A 15,537-nucleotide genomic window follows, 5' to 3' on the forward strand; every position below is an offset into this window, starting at 1 on the left:
GGCAGGAATCCCCCTGAACAAGAACAATTACCAAAAAAAAAAAATCCTCTTTAGAATCAGGTTTACACATGCTTTGCATGGGCAAAAAATACAAATCAATCGAATGCATTCAGCTCAACATGCCATGAGAGACCGTATCTGCACACGAATACTCTTATAGTGACACAACGGCGACATGCACACTGAGCTCGATTTACTGAACGAAAGCATTTAAGATTCTGACCTTCCGTTCCTCTGTCTCTGCCTTCTACTCACCACACTGAGAAAACACAGGCAAGCATCATATCCTTTCCTCACTTGCCTCTCTCTGGCTCACATGAGCTGCAGCTATGCAGTCCTCGAGACAATACGACAGGGAATGTGTGAGGCTGGCTGTAAGGACAAATGCAGCTTTTGCTGTCTGCCTTGCCTCGCTAAGGCTCTCGTCTATCCCAGTCATTCGTTCCAGGGGAAGAATGACACCAGCTTTTCTGAGCTAATCGTCCCTCTTCTCTTTGAGCAGCCCAGTTTTCAGGGGGGGTGGGGAGAGAGAAAGAGGGAGAGAGGGAGAGAGAAGCTCCGTGATCTTCATGCAAACTACCAGCCCGCCTGCTGCCAGCACTTGCTACTCCTGCCAGGGATGACATTCAGGATACGGCGCTGGTTCCACATTATGTAAGGCAGTCTAGGTCAAGTGTAGGAGAGAGTCTACTGGCCTGAACAAGCTAGTGGGTTTCCTGCTTCAGCTTAATGCTTCATGGGGGCATGGAAGTTGGATTATGACCTTTTGCTGCATCTACTTGGGTAATTTTTTTTTTAATGCATGATTTACTGGTAACTATGCTGAGGGATTCTCAACCCCACCCCCTACCCTCCAATACCAATGACTATCAGCAATGCACTGGGACGCAGAGGAGAAATTGCTAAGAAAGGAAATTTGTGGTCTGTTTCTTTGCTTGAAAAAGCATTGTGTGTTTCTTGCTAGTCCTTTTCCAGCTTTGAAACACCCTGCAAACAAATAAATAATACATCAGGGCTTGCTTAACAAACATCTCTCTCCATGGGGGAATTACTGTTGATTTGACTGATTAAGCTATGAAAGAAAATCCATTTCCTTCGAGGTGTTGCGGGAGAATATTGTTGGGAATGGCTATTCAGCGTGGCAGATTTACTGCAGTTTGTGGATCTTTGCATTGCCTGGGACTCCAAATGTGTAAAAACGTGCTTTCTTCTTTCATAAGGCAGCTGCTTTGTGTCTGCATTTGAGCTTGTGCCTGTGTGTGTGTGTGTTTCTTTCTTTGTAGTATTAATTCATGGTAATAATCAAGAAAAGATACTTGGCTAGCAGTCATTTCCTACCTCTGTGTATTTATATCCCCACAATATACACACAGGGGTGTGTGTACTGCGGACAAGACTGTACCCAGTGACTGCTCTGCAGATATCCAGAGAGAGTACCTTTGATGGTGTTTGCAGTCGAAGGATTTGTGTAGCCAAAAGGGTTCAAATAATATGCTAAAGTCTATTCCAAGAGTCCGGGGGGGGGATATTGATCCCTGAATAGGATTCTATTACCAATGATGGATTTGGGTTGTTGTTTTTGAGGGGGGAGAATCTCAGTATTGGATTGCAGCAGAGCAGGCCTTGGGTAGTGAAGAGCACAATATTGATGCAGTCGCCTTGTGGACAGAATTTCAAGCAAACAGACTCATTTTGCTGGAGTGTTACCACTTAATGAGGCTGCATGATACATTGGACTGTACCCTGAAGCTCGGAGGCATTGTTCAGTACCATGGACAGCAACAAAGCACTGTTCAATCAGGCCATATATAAAACAAGAAGCAGGGCAGAAGTCCCTTAAAAGAACTGCTCATCTGTAAAACTTCTGTGCAACCATAGCTCAAGTATGCTGCTTAATTATTATTATTTTTAAGCTAGCTACGGTTACACATCCTGGAGTGGGGGGAAGGAGAATTTCTTCAGTCAGCACACTGACTCATTAAATTCTGCTAGCTTGCATCTGGGTTCTAGAAAGATTGGCTGCGTTCATACTGCTTTATCTTGCAGAACGACTAGGCTTCTTTTTAGCCTATATGAAGATATTAAAGGGGTGTTCTGGCTTGTAACAGTGAGATCTCACTTGTTCATATCATTTATATCACTTTTTTTATGAAAATAGTAAATCATTGCTGTTTCTTTTCAATATCCACAATGAAGTCATTTTCATCATTGCTATCCTTTCACATCTATCAGTGGAGGGGGTAAGTTGCCTGATTACCATTTATCTTTTTTTTAAAAAAAATGAAAATACTTTCTGTTGGGATATCCAGATACTTGTGTGATAGTCATAACACAAAGGAGGGGGTAGGGAATACAACCAATAACAAATGTTAAGGGAAAAGAACTTCCATTCTAATCTTAGATATCTGTCATTATATCCTTTGGGAAATACTGTTGTGCAATGTATAAAAGGGTAGCTTCATTGTGCTAGTTCTGAAAGTTATATTTAAAAGATATTATATTGGCTGTAAGCAACACAGGCTTTTGGATAAAATAGAAGTACTTGTGCTATTAATCTGGTGTATTTTTAGTTCCCTGTTCAACGTATATTACAGCCCAATCCTATATATGTTTACAGAGAAGTATGTCTCATTGGATTTTGTAGGGTTAGTGTGTTCATAGGATTATAGTGTTAGGCTTTGCTTGGGTTTGGGTATATTTTCCCCTCCCCCTCCCTCTCTTCATCTTCATATTTTTTGCCACTCTCAGCAGTGAAGGAGACAGTATCTTGTTCTCTATTGGTAACTGAGAGGACTGTGTGTGTGTGTGTGTATTTGTGTATATACAGCAGGAAGTTATGGATATAGGTTTCATACCTCTTGCCAATTAAGCTGATTCATTTACACCAGTACAACAGTGTGATGTAAATTCCTATACATGCATAGAATAAGTTTCATTGGTTCCCATGGAACTTTCTCCTAAATGCGTATGCCTGGGATAGCAAGTTTAATATATAACACAACCATCAAAGTCAATTTGCTAAGCCAAAGAATTGTAGCCAGCTGATCTTTATTAAATATAGGATTCAAAGAAGTAGAGGACCTTCTTGGTAGTGGTGCCCGCCCTGTGGAACGCCCTCCCATGAGATGTCAATGAAATAAACAACTATCTGACTTTTAGAAGACATCTGAAGGCAGCCGTGTTTAGGGAAGTTTTTAATGTTTGATGTTTTATCGCTTTTTAAATAATAATAATAATATTCTTTTTTAAGCTGCCCAGAGTGGCTGGGAAAACCCAGCCGGATGGGCGGGGAATGAATGAATGAATGAATGAATGAATGAATAAAATTATGTTTTGGTTTTGGTTTTTTTAAAAAAAGTTCTGTTATGCTGTTTTAGATGTCAGGCCTTTCTTGGTTCCCCAAAGAGCCAAAAGCTAACAAGCAATCCCTTATGGTGACCACTGCAAGCCAATTAAAGTGCATAGAGTCTAGGCCATTTTGAACAAGGGTACAGGACCTGATACCCCCCCCCCCACACACACACACAGATTTGATGGAGTAAAACTCCCATCTCCCCTGACCACTGGCCATGCTGGATGGGGCTGATGGAAGCTGGAGTGCGGCAACATCTAGGGGTGCCACAGGTTCCCCACCCTTGCTTATGAGGATTCAACTGTCTCCTTGTTCACTCATTCTTTATCCCATGTAATAAAACCTCCAGGTGGTTTACAGAAATAAAACTTCAAAGTGGTTTATCAAAGGCTACTAGCCATGATGGCTCCGTACTACTTCCTGTTGGAGGCAGTGCGCCTCTGAATACCAGTTCCTGGGGAATGCAAACACAGAGAATGCTGTTGCCCTCATGTCCAGCTTGTGAGTTTCCCCACAGCAATTTGGTTGGCCCCTGTAAGAACAGGATGCTGGGCAACATGGGCCTTTGGTCTGATCCAAGAGGACCTATCTTAATCTCTTGTGGCTCTCTAAGATCTTCTGTGCAATTAGAATTTCAAGCATTTCATTCTTTTCAGAGTTCTCACAGGGTTATGTTCATAAGTGGACGTGTGGCATTCCTAAAGGAGCACTGCTTTTTCAGAGAGGTTCAGGAAACAACTCACTGTTGCGTAAGTGTTCTAGCTTCTTTGTTCAGGAGTCACCTGATATTTCTGCCCTTTTAAGTACCTAGCAGTAGCAAATTTCAATATTAATTCAGTGCTGTTCCTGGTTCCATGCACAGAGCAGTGTATGTACACATGGATCACCATGTAGGTGATCATCCTTCCCAATTTCAGCTTTGGGAAGAAACTCATTGTGTATTGTAAGGATGCACCAATGTCTATGTGTGTACAGATGCGCTTTTTTGGCACATCAGTGCTCCCACGTGCTTGGCAGTGCCATGGGTGAAGTTGGTGGCCTTGTGGTCTGGCAATGGCCTTGACAAATCTCACTGGCAAAACCCAGATTAAAGCCTGAGAAGAGCCACATTATTTTTTTAGTGTGGCAGAAAGGTTGGAGCAGTGCATGCAGGGCAAAAACACTGGGGCCAGGGTCAGTGCACATGCCTCCTACAAACCTCCCCTTCTCCACATCCTTCTTGGGTGCCTGAATGAGGCCAACACCAAATGGAAATGCAGGCCCAAGTTCTTTCTGTGACCAGGCCATTGTTTTTATAGATCCGTCTGGACATTGTTGCTGTAGGTTCATCTAAGCATCTGGATTCGTCCCTGTAGTCTTTTGCACAGATCGGAGTAATTTAAGAAAGCAACAAACTGTTATTTTATTTCTTCTGTATCTGTGCCCCACTTCGTGGTGTATCAGGAGGCCTGGGATTCCTGTGAGAACAGCTTGCTTTGTTCAGGTGCTGTTTCAAGAGGAATCAATGCAAACGTCAAATGTCAAAGTAAATGAATCCATCCCACTTCCCTCCCCACAAGCCCAAAACTTCCAGAGCATTTGTGCCCACCTCTGTAACATTGGTGCAATACTGTGCGGGAGAGACATAAACATGACTGTCAGTTTTGTGTAGTTGATAGAATGTTGGGCTAAGACAAGGATAAGAAAATGGTGGCTGTTCAGATGTTCCTGGGCTACAATTCCCATCAAGCCTCATCACTGGGCATACTGACTGGGGCTGGTGGAAATTAGAGTCCAACAACATATTGAGGGCCACAGGTTCCCCATCCCTGGAGTAGGAAGACTGATGGTGATTTATTAATTTTTTAGTTCTAGTTCCTGTTGTTGTTGTTGTTTAGTCATGTCCGACTCTTCATGACCCCATGGACCAGAGCACGCCAGGGACTCCTGTCTTCCACTGCCTCCCGCAGTTTGGTCAGACTCATGTTTGTAGCTTTGAGAACACTGTCCAACCATTTCACCCTCTGTCGTCCCCTTCTCCTTGTGCTCTCAATCTTTCCCATCATCACGGTCTTTTCCAGGGAGTCTTCTCTTCTCATGAGGTGGCCAAAGTACTGGAGTCTGAGCTTCAGGATCTGTCCTTCCAGTGAGCACTCAGGGCTGATTTCCTTAAGAATGGAGAGGTTTGATCTTCTTGCAATCCATGGGACTCTCAAGAGTCTCCTCCTACATAGCCACAAAGCTCATTGGACTGTTCTTATTATTTATTATTTATTAAATTTGTATACCACCCTATATCCATAGCTCTTGGGGCAGTTCACAATATAAAATCACGATATCAAAAACAAGAACAACCCAATAACCCTCCCCCCATTTCCACATTTTAAAAGAGCACCTGATGTCAATCAGCCCAAGACTAGTCACTGTATTTCAAGCTAACCTACTCCACATGGTTGTTGAGAGCATAAACGAGGGGTGGAAAGAATGAGTGCCCTCCTAAGCTAATTGGAGAAAGCGTAGGATAAAAAAAAGAGAGAGATGGTGATAGCACACAAATTTTCATAGTGGATTAATGCCCCAGAAGCCTGAGAACGATGCAGAACCAGGCAGTGTTTGGTGGCAGTAAGCGATCAAACAGACATGCTGTCACAGCTGTTAAGTGGCCTGCTGGGACTCCTTCTCTTGCTTGGGCTCATGGGACCAAGGCAGTCCACTGTCCTGATTACTCATGCGTTGTGCTGGATGGAAAGAGGTTTCCCTGTCTTGCATACTGCAGCACAAACAAACAAAATTGCTTTTTGGTGTAGGCAAAATGTATGACGCTGGGTTGATTCTCGTGGAAAAGTTGCATCTTGCAGCTCCCCTCATTGATTCAGAAAGGGTGTGTGTGTGTGTGTGTGGTAGGCATTGGAACAACCTCTATACTGGGATGCTGGCATGTTTGTCAGGAGTTTTGATGGAAGATGAGGCCTGCTTGACCTGCCCAGTATTTTGGGCAGGCCTTGACTGTCTGCTTGGGTGTAATTCCTCATCTGAAAAGCCCCTTTCCCAGCAATCAGGGCTACCTCTACACTCTGAGGGGAGGAAGGTCAGCCTCAGATTTGGTACTGGCTGATAGAAGAAAACATGCTGGTCAATTTATATACAATCTCCCATGTCAATCTATAGTAAATTATGCTTAGCAGTTTGTTAGCACATTTTTGCACTGTACTAAACGTTTTTGAGATATTTATGGTCAGGGCACCTAAATTTTTGGTGCATATGAACCTTGTACAGCTAAGGATTCAGATCCAATTCCTGCCAAAGTGGTGACAAAGTTCACAAAAGCTTTTGCCTGAGACCTTGGAGAGCTGCTGTCAGTCAGAATTCGTAATACTGGGCTAGAAGATGGGGAAATAGTCTTGTGTCAATCAGCTCTTGGTAAATATGTTTATCTTTTGAGTGAGGCCACACCTCCCAAAGCATCCCCCCCCAAAAAAACCCCCACATCTTTATGCAGAATGCCATAACTGTGATCTTGCAAGACCTGTTAAATGTGCCCTGGTTTGATTTTTCCAGTGGGTCTGCTAGCCCAGCAAAAGCTGGTCAACGAGGACCAATGAGGAGCAGCCTCCCCTTCTTTGCACTCTCCTTCGGAGCAGCAGAGGCAGATTGGATTCAGAGGAAGAGATGAAGAAAATGGGAAGTGGTGACCATGGCAAGGGCATCCACTGAGAGCATCCTCCCCATTCCCACCCCCATTCTGGAGCAGGCACTTACAGTGGGAATGTTCAGGGATGCAGGAGAGGATATATTGTTTGATTGTATCCTTTTCCAACTTGTGTTAACAAGTTCCACAATTTAGCAGAGTAACATCCCCCTTTTTAAACTTGCAGTGGATGTGTTTGCTCAGGCTCGCTAAAGCCTCTATAATAACTGTTCTGGTATTTTCCCCTTATTCCCTCATAAAAGATAAGACACAACACAGTATAAAAGTATAAAAAGGTTTACTCACACATCATTCTGTTCACAATAGGATCCCAGAAGGCAGACTTAGCTTAGAAAAGTAACATATACCTAGAAACTATCTCATAAGAAAACAGTTCCTTTGTCCTTTCTTGGCTGGAGCCAAGAGAGCATCTTTGGCTAAGCAGATGTTCCTTCTTCGATGCATGTAGTCAAAAGAGAGAGATGGCTGCCCTGCCCTGTGCTTTTGTTGTTACCTGCACAGGTGAGGCCATGCCCACCTCAAGTCACATGCAGAGGAAGTCTGTCCCAGCCCAGAAGGAAACAGGAAGTTTACCAGCTGGCTGGACAAACATTCCTCCCCATGTGTAAACATGTTCACTCTAGGAAGGTTGTATTTGCCTGCTCTTGTGTTTCACATCCCACACTTACAACAATGCCTGGTTAACTTGTGGAATACATTGTCAAAGGCCAGATATTGGAAATGGGATGCTGGACTAGACGGGGGGTGTTCTGATCCAGCAGGGGAATATTGTGTAGTTGGTGAGGACTGTCTGGGTTTTGATTAAACATTAGCAAGAGGTTCCTGATAATATGGGTGGCTTGACAGAATGCTTCAGAAGGTGTTAGACTCTCTTTTTTAAGTGATTTTTAAGCAGAGGCAGAAAGCCACTCTTCAAGAATGTTGTAGTGGTGGCTTTCCTGAATTGGCTGTGCGTTGGATAGGACGACCTTTGAGGTCCCTCCCAGTTCTCTAGATTCTGTGACTTGAGTGGAATTAGCCGTGCTTTACTGTTTGTGTTCAGAACTTTGACAAATGAGAGGAATTAGTGTGGTGGAAGGCTTAGATGACACAGTCAGAAAGCTATACAATAAATTTATTGTCTTTATTTCTCTCTCTGAGAAGAACAGAGCAAGAAGAAGCAGCTCCCACCTCCACCCAGATAACCCTGAGTTCAGTGCCACCTACTGGCTAAATGGCATAATGACATTGTCCACACAATAAGGGATACACACAAATGGCTATTCAGGTTGCTCAGTGGAAGAGTCCACTTTTGACCTCTAGTTGTGCAGGGGCCATGTGGGCAGATTATTACTAATTATTATTATTATTAACTGAGTGTCCCAAGTCAAGCAAAATAAGATGCTGGTTTTCCTCATGCAAAATGACCTCAGTACCAGGCTCCTAACTTGCAGCCTCAGCACAAAGGTCACTGAGTAAATGCACACAGAAGGTGATCCATATTTTCCTTCCTCCCCTTCAGTCATTCCCTATCAGAGCCAAAGCTTGTCATGTTCCTTGCCATACTGCACTTGTCCTGCCACACAAAAGGCTTCAGTCTCCAGTGCTGCCAAGCTCAGGCTTTTCCGAATTACTAAACATTCAGCCCCAGGGGAAGAAATAATGTGAAAAGAAAGTGGAGAATTTAAAGCAGCAGTGATGAAATTAACTCCCCTGTCAACACAGTAGCCCACAGTAGAGTATAAAGTATTAAATCTAATTCTCGTAAGTTTTGTTGTTGTTTTTTTAATGCAAGTAACACAGTAAATAAGTTCATGTTGTCTGGCAAAGAGATGTGTGAAGTAAAATCCACTCATTTCACACAAGGGCAAACAATATGTATGAACAGGGCTCTGTGCTCAGATTGTTCCCTGGCATTTTGATCTACTGCAGGTTCACAACACTGGTGGAGGGAGTGTACCAATGGCATACCACTCAAAGCTGATACGGTGCTGGTCCACTTTGGGGGGGAGTGATGGGGCTGAATCCAGGCACTTACTGAGACCATCCATCACCTGTTAGTGGTGATGTCCTTAGCTGCATGTAGGGATGGGAAGGAAATTAATCCAGTTCACATTTGAAAGTGATCTTACCTAATCTGCACTTCCTGAACCAAGATGTGAACTAAAATGCAGCTGTCCTTCAAAATCCACACTTCTCCGAATTTTGTAAGCGACCAAAGTATGTTGCAACCAGCCAAAGTGCACATTTGTGGAAAGTGCACCAGAAAATATGCAGGTTAGTGAAAAGAATATTCAGATATATTGTGCTTTGTATTAGAGAAAGCTTGTTAAGAAAAATGCACCTATTTGACAAAATTCAAATATCCATACATTAGGAGAAATGTACACAAAAGTTCGCACAATTTTTCATGTGGACTGTCTTGAAGAAAAACTAGCCCACAAACTGACATGGAAATGGGGAGAACTGAACTTAAGATGAGACAATTGAGAAACGGGGAGAAACATCCACCCCTGCCTGCAACTCTGGATGCAGATTTCCACATTTGGACCACTGGCATCAGCACTTGGCAGGGGTGGCCAGCCTGGATGGGTGCTGTCAGCCATGCTGCTGTGCTTACTAGGAGGGAGGGGGCCAGTGTGGTGCAAGTGCAGTGGCAAAGCCAGTTCAGTACCACTGCCACTGCACCCACACCACACTGAAACCCCACACTACTGCCTTCACAGCAGCAACTGGTTCGCTGACGATTCCCCTCTGTAGTGGGGGCTGTCTCCATTAAGGCAGGTGGAACCGAAAGCTGGAAAATGCATGCCAAGCTAAATAAAGTGCTGTGCATCATGTGTTTCCCTTCCTGATTCAGCTTCTAGGGCAGTGAACATGGAGCCCACTCTGTAGAGCAAGAATTGTGCTTATTAGCTGTTCAGAGAGGCTGGATATAGTCTGCTCTGCTTTCCTTGCCCTATCACCACCATCACTGCATTTTTCCAATCAGGCTCTCTCTGCTCAGCTCTGTCTGCAGTACATGTGTATAGGTAACTCGGGGGCCATTGGGTCCTACAGATTTTGGGTGCTGAAGTTTATTTTTATGCTTGGGCTCTCTGCCTAACCTAGAACTGCTGCATAGTTGTCTTAATAGTCTAACTCATCTCATGGGGTGCTAAGCACTTATCACTCAGTTCTAAGAACCCCCACATTTAAAGCATTTGGGTCTGTGACATAGCTTTGTCAGACTGATTAAAGCAAGCATCAGGCATTTGTGATTTTATATTGCTGCACGTGCCACACTTCCCTTAGGAGAAGTCCCAAGTGGCAGTGCTACCTAGGCAGTGTTTCCTTTGGGGAAGAGAGAGAGAGTGAGAGAGAGAGAGAGAGAGAGAGCGCCCTGGAGTCTGATACCACTTTTTGCTTTATTATCTGCTTTATTTACAAATGTGCAAAGAGAGAACCAAGTGGAGGCAAACAACTGACACTCCTAATTGGTAGTTGATCTGCTACACCAGATCCCACGGAAAGAGTCCCGAAGAGAGATGCCTTTAGCCAGCTCTCTGTGCTTCTCTCTCTTCTTATTCCAAACTGCAGGCAGCACCCACCAGCCTCTCTCATGCACATACACTTTTTATGGGCCCCTTACATCCCCAATAGACAGGGAAGTCACTGTCACTCCTTCAAAACACTCAAGAGAGATCGCCAGGCATCAGTTGGCCATCTCTGTAAAATTGGCTCCCATGGAGGAAACATCAACGGGCCATTATGAACTATTAACCCACAATTCACCCAATGAAAGGAAACTGCCAAACGGCTGTAACATTATACTGGATACCACAAGATTATCAGATCTGATGAGTCCAGTTCTTTTTCTATAGTTGATGGATGCTATGTTGCCCCAACTTGCCATGTCTCCGTATTGATTTGTCCCATTGCCTTAATTTCACTCAATCTCTGCACCAGGTGATTTCCCAGGATGTGGAAGTGAACTCAATCCTGGCTCCCTCACTTACTATGTTCAGGCTGCTGTGTGTGTGTGTGCTGAGCCGTTCCTGCATCTTTGAATAAGCGAGAGTATAAATGCAAGGGATTGTGGCCCTACTACCTTACTGTCCTAGTCATCTATAGGGGATGAGACAGCCAGGAACAAAGCTTGAACCCCAATTCTCATGAAACCTTTTCCTTCTACAAGAGGTAACAGCTGGAGAGAAGGAGAGACTAACATTGTAACTTAATGCACACTTACCTAGGGGTAGGCCTTCTGAATACAGTGAGGCTTACCTCTGTATAACATGCACAAGATTGTGTTTTGTTTTGTTGTGTTTTGTTGTGTGTTTTTTAACTTTTACTTGCTTTACATGAGTGTGGAATTTGTGGCCCTCTAGATGTTGCTGGACTATAGTTTCTATGATTCCTGTTGGCCACACTGGACATGGCTGCTGGGACCTGAAGTCCAGCACCACCTGGATGGTCCTAAGCTCCCCATCCCTTCTTTACAACTTCCCAGGGTCAACCATACCATTTGGCGGCAGCTATTGAGGGACAGGGAATGGTAGGGAGAGGCTGGAGGGCAGAAGTGCCTTTTCAGGGGCAGTTCTCCATTTGTGGACAGTCCTCTCTGGTGAGGTGCATTTGTCTCCCTCATTCTTGACTTTGATCTAAAAACATTCCTCTTTACCCAGGCATTTGATGGCTGAAATATACTGTTCTTGGCACACCTGAAATTCCTGGTTGAATGTTTTAAACTGTTTTCAGAGTGTTTGAAATTGCTTTATGCTGGTGCCCTCAGGTGTGATGGAGGGTATTGTCTGAGTGTTAGCACTGAAGCAAGATTCAGCTTCCTGTTGGATTCTGCATGTGGCATAGCCGAGGGTGCCATCTTTGCCCTTCACCTCAGGACAACATAACGTCTTGGGCCAGGCTTGGGACTTTCCTTGTGTTCTTGTTTGTTGTTGTTTAGTTGTTTAGTCGTGTCCGACTCTTCGTGACTCCATGGACCAGAGCACGCCAGGCTTGCTCGTGTTCTTGTTATTTTTACCCTAATATGTATGAAAGTTTTGGTTTTTCAGAAACACTTGCTTAGAGTCTGTCACGTTTCTGTGACTGGTTCTTTCACAAGCATACAGAAGTAGAGGGCAGCCTTTTCGCAACTTAACACTTTTCTGATCATAATGATACTCTGTGTCTGACATTGTGTCTAGAAGTTCTGGAAATGAAACTACCTGTTGTTGTTGTTGTTGTTGTCGTCGTTGTCACTGTTTAATTATTCTGTGCCGTCCATTTTAAGCTGTGTCTAGGGGGGGAAATGCTTTAGACACCATCGATTTGTGGAGCAGCAGGTTGCAGCTATCAGAATGCTTTGAAATACATACAGATGTGACAAGCGATGGTTAGTCACATTACATGGCGCTATTTGTGTGGAAATGGGTGGTGAGGGAGACCAGGTTTCACATTGCTACTCAGTCATGAAGGCCCAAGGTCAATCACCAACTCTCAGCCCAACCTACCTCACAGGGTTGTCGTGGAGGGAAGAATCATGTATACCAGTTTGAGCTCTTTTTGAAGGAAAGTTGGGATATTAATGCAAAAATAGATACTTTACCTGCCTTTGGTCGCATAATTAAACTCAGTAGAGGCCCATGGGGTGAGGTGGAGCTGTGCAGCCACCCTCCAGTTACTGGTGCACCCACACAGCTCTGAACTTGCTGCTACCCTGTCCTACCCCCAGCTCCTTCCACGCAAACTGTAGTGAAACTGGTGCTGAGAGGACAGCTCCACCCGACCACATGAGCTGCTCCTGAATCTGCTGGTAACAGCCGAACTATATATGAGTAGCCGAATCAGGTTTTCCTGGACAGTCACTGTCCCATTCAGACTTGTCATATAGCTGTGTGTCATATAGCTCCCAGAAATCTCCCTGGTTATTCAGACTATCATATCAGGGAGAAGGTTTCTGGACTAGCCTACTTTTCAGTGTGTAAGAGTTTTGTTTTTTTCCAAGTATGGAATCTCTCCCCCCACCCCTCACACCTGCAGTGTAATGTGGAACAGTCCAGAAAAAGCAGCGTTTTGTGATTCTACTGCATGTGTACATTGTCCCTGAAGTGAAGTGGCACTCTACTAAACACAACAGGAAGGGGGGGGGGAGGAATCTGTTTTGGGATGGGCAGGGGTCAGTCTTATGGCACACGGCAACCTTTAGCAGTTTTCTGAAACCATCCAAAGAGTTAATTTCGCTTGCAGATGTTTTGGGCGTCGAGAAGAGGAAAAGTAACCCTTCGAATAACGGGAGAGGGAAACAACTGAAAATACAAAAGCAAAGATTCTGGAAATGTTAGCATTTAAATAGTAATAATAACAATAACCTCTTTTTAGTCCGTCTCTTCTGAAATGGTTCTGGATTGTGGCCCACAGTGGCTATTCATAGCCTTGGTTAAAAGAAAAAAAGAAAAAGATGCCGTTCTGCTGAAGAGGCTTTTCAGATTTAATAAATAAATAAACAGAGTACAGGTTCATTCATTTTGCCAGTAGATGGAGCTGTCCTGTAAAGATGATGGGCTCCTTCCCCCCCACTCCTCCATCCCCCCCCCTCACTTTTTTCCCAAGCTATTTGCTGATTTGTATTAGGTACCATAGAGTGAGCCTTAGAACAGGAAGCCGAGGCTGAAGCAGAAAGGATACTGCAGAGGTCTCTCCCTCCCTCTCCTTTTTCTCACCCCCCACCATCACAATGGAAATGCAGCAGTTTTGAATACTTGGGAATCTTTTCCGAACCGGCAAGCAGAAGAGCTGGCTTAGGTAGCATTTCATCACAACTGTTATTCCTAGATCCCTTTTCTTTTCTTTTTTTGGAAGGTGGGGAAGGGGGGGGGGTCCTTTCGTACGACACATTTATAACGCTTGTTAAAGATCAGGTAAGGCAGCAGTCTGGTTTGTTGTTTAAGAGACTTCATCTGTTCTGCTTTTTTCCTTTTCAGTCGCATGGAAATGCTTACTCCGGGCATAGAAAAGACAATGCAGTTGGGAATTTGCTTTTTTTAAAAAAAATCTTAGTAGAGACTGAAATGAGGTCGTTATTGCAGCGGAGCATTCTGTTGCAAGCTGGGGTTCACTTACCTTACATTTTGCTGGGTGCATGCCAGGTCTTTTGGTTATTTACTAATTGTTGTCACAGCCTAGATGTTCCCAGTCGTCATTTAGGAATGCTCTCCTTTTCTTTTTTTTGGAGGTCATGTTGTTCCTTGGTGTGAAGGATATTCTGGACTTATCTTGAAGTCAAGGAGCGAGGCAGGAGGGTTTCCAGAGTCTTAGCACTGCAGGGGTGAATAGCTTCCCTCACCCTATTCCAACAGAGGCTCTGTTTCATAGGCCCAATGTCTTTTCAAGGTTTATTTGTTGTTTTTCTCTCCCCCTCCCTCCAAACCTCCCCCCCCTTCCCTAGAGGGAATCACTAGTTTAATGAGGTGGAGAGATGACAAGCCTTTGGTTAAGATAAAGAGCATCCCTGGTGATCAGTGTTGCAGACGCAGCTCTGTTTCCATCATCCGAAAATGCGTTATTAAACAGTGCAGGGGACTTGCCAGGTGAACGACAAGTCCTCCTTTCAGCATCTATGCTAAGATGGATTTGTCGGGGGCTTCTTGTGCAAGGTATGTGCTTAAGGCTCGATCAGATTCATCAGGCATGGCTTGGTCTCCCCTTCCCCCAACCCCTTTCACCTGGCAAGAGAGTTCTTGTGGTGGTTGTTTGCTTCTTTTAATATTTGGCTGGATACCTTGACTGAAGTTCTGAGGTGGGTCCTTTAAGGTCATGATTCCTGATCTGTGTCCCAAGGCACAGATTTCACAGGTGTGATGACAGCCCTGTGGAATCATCTGACGCTCTTAGTCCCTCACCTCTGAGAGTTGGCAGGGGAGCTGTTTCTCCTGAAATGTGTAAGTTCCAGAAACAACCAGCTAGGTACCATGTAAAAGAAAACAGACCAAAGTAGGGCATTGTAAAGACTGGTGCCATTTTAAAAACAAAACCCTTGCAGACCTTTAGAAAAAGTAATGGGCCTTCACTTGCTTCTCTAATGCACAGATCTTGAGCAGGCTGCATCAGTTTCATTTCACTCCTCCAAGTACTATGGCTGACTTCATTGCTATGTAACCGACTGTACCATTGTATTGCGTGCAGAACTTCCCACAAGTCCCAGTATGGACCAGCTGGCATGGGAGCTTACCCCCTTGGTCCATTTTTCTTGTGGCTACTGCTGGTTGCGTGGAGAGTTTTCTCACCCATGCCAGATGTTCCTGGGAGTATGCATTGGTGGCAAAGAAACCCTCTGTCTCATTTTGATGTTTGATTTGCTCGGTCGCACTAGACATTGCAGTGAGATAAAAAGCCACTATCTCACCACAGGGGAAAAAGAAGCACAGGCCAGGCTTACATCCTGCAGCTCAATGATGGAGAGAGATGTTTGGACCTGTAGGGTACAATCCACTGTAAACTGTCCATTGATCACGCTCCCTTGATGCGAATGAGAAGCAGA

General features: G+C 44.4%; 1 protein-coding gene across 4 annotated transcripts in view; it reads left to right on the forward strand.

The window, feature by feature from the left end:
- Positions 1 to 567: 567 nt before the first annotated feature.
- The window catches only part of LOC310660336 (sodium channel protein type 1 subunit alpha), a 107,762-nt gene continuing 92,792 nt past the window's right edge, over positions 568 to 15,537 (forward strand). For all 4 annotated transcript variants that reach the window (XM_083404847.1, XM_083404849.1, XM_083404848.1 and 1 more), the window contains exon 1: positions 568 to 783. The gene's annotated coding sequence lies outside the window, so the exon portion shown is untranslated. The remainder of the gene's footprint in view (positions 784 to 15,537) is intronic.

This window comes from Podarcis tiliguerta, assembly GCF_965153285.1.
Source record: "Podarcis tiliguerta genome assembly, chromosome: 1".
Lineage (NCBI taxonomy): Eukaryota > Metazoa > Chordata > Lepidosauria > Squamata > Lacertidae > Podarcis > Podarcis tiliguerta.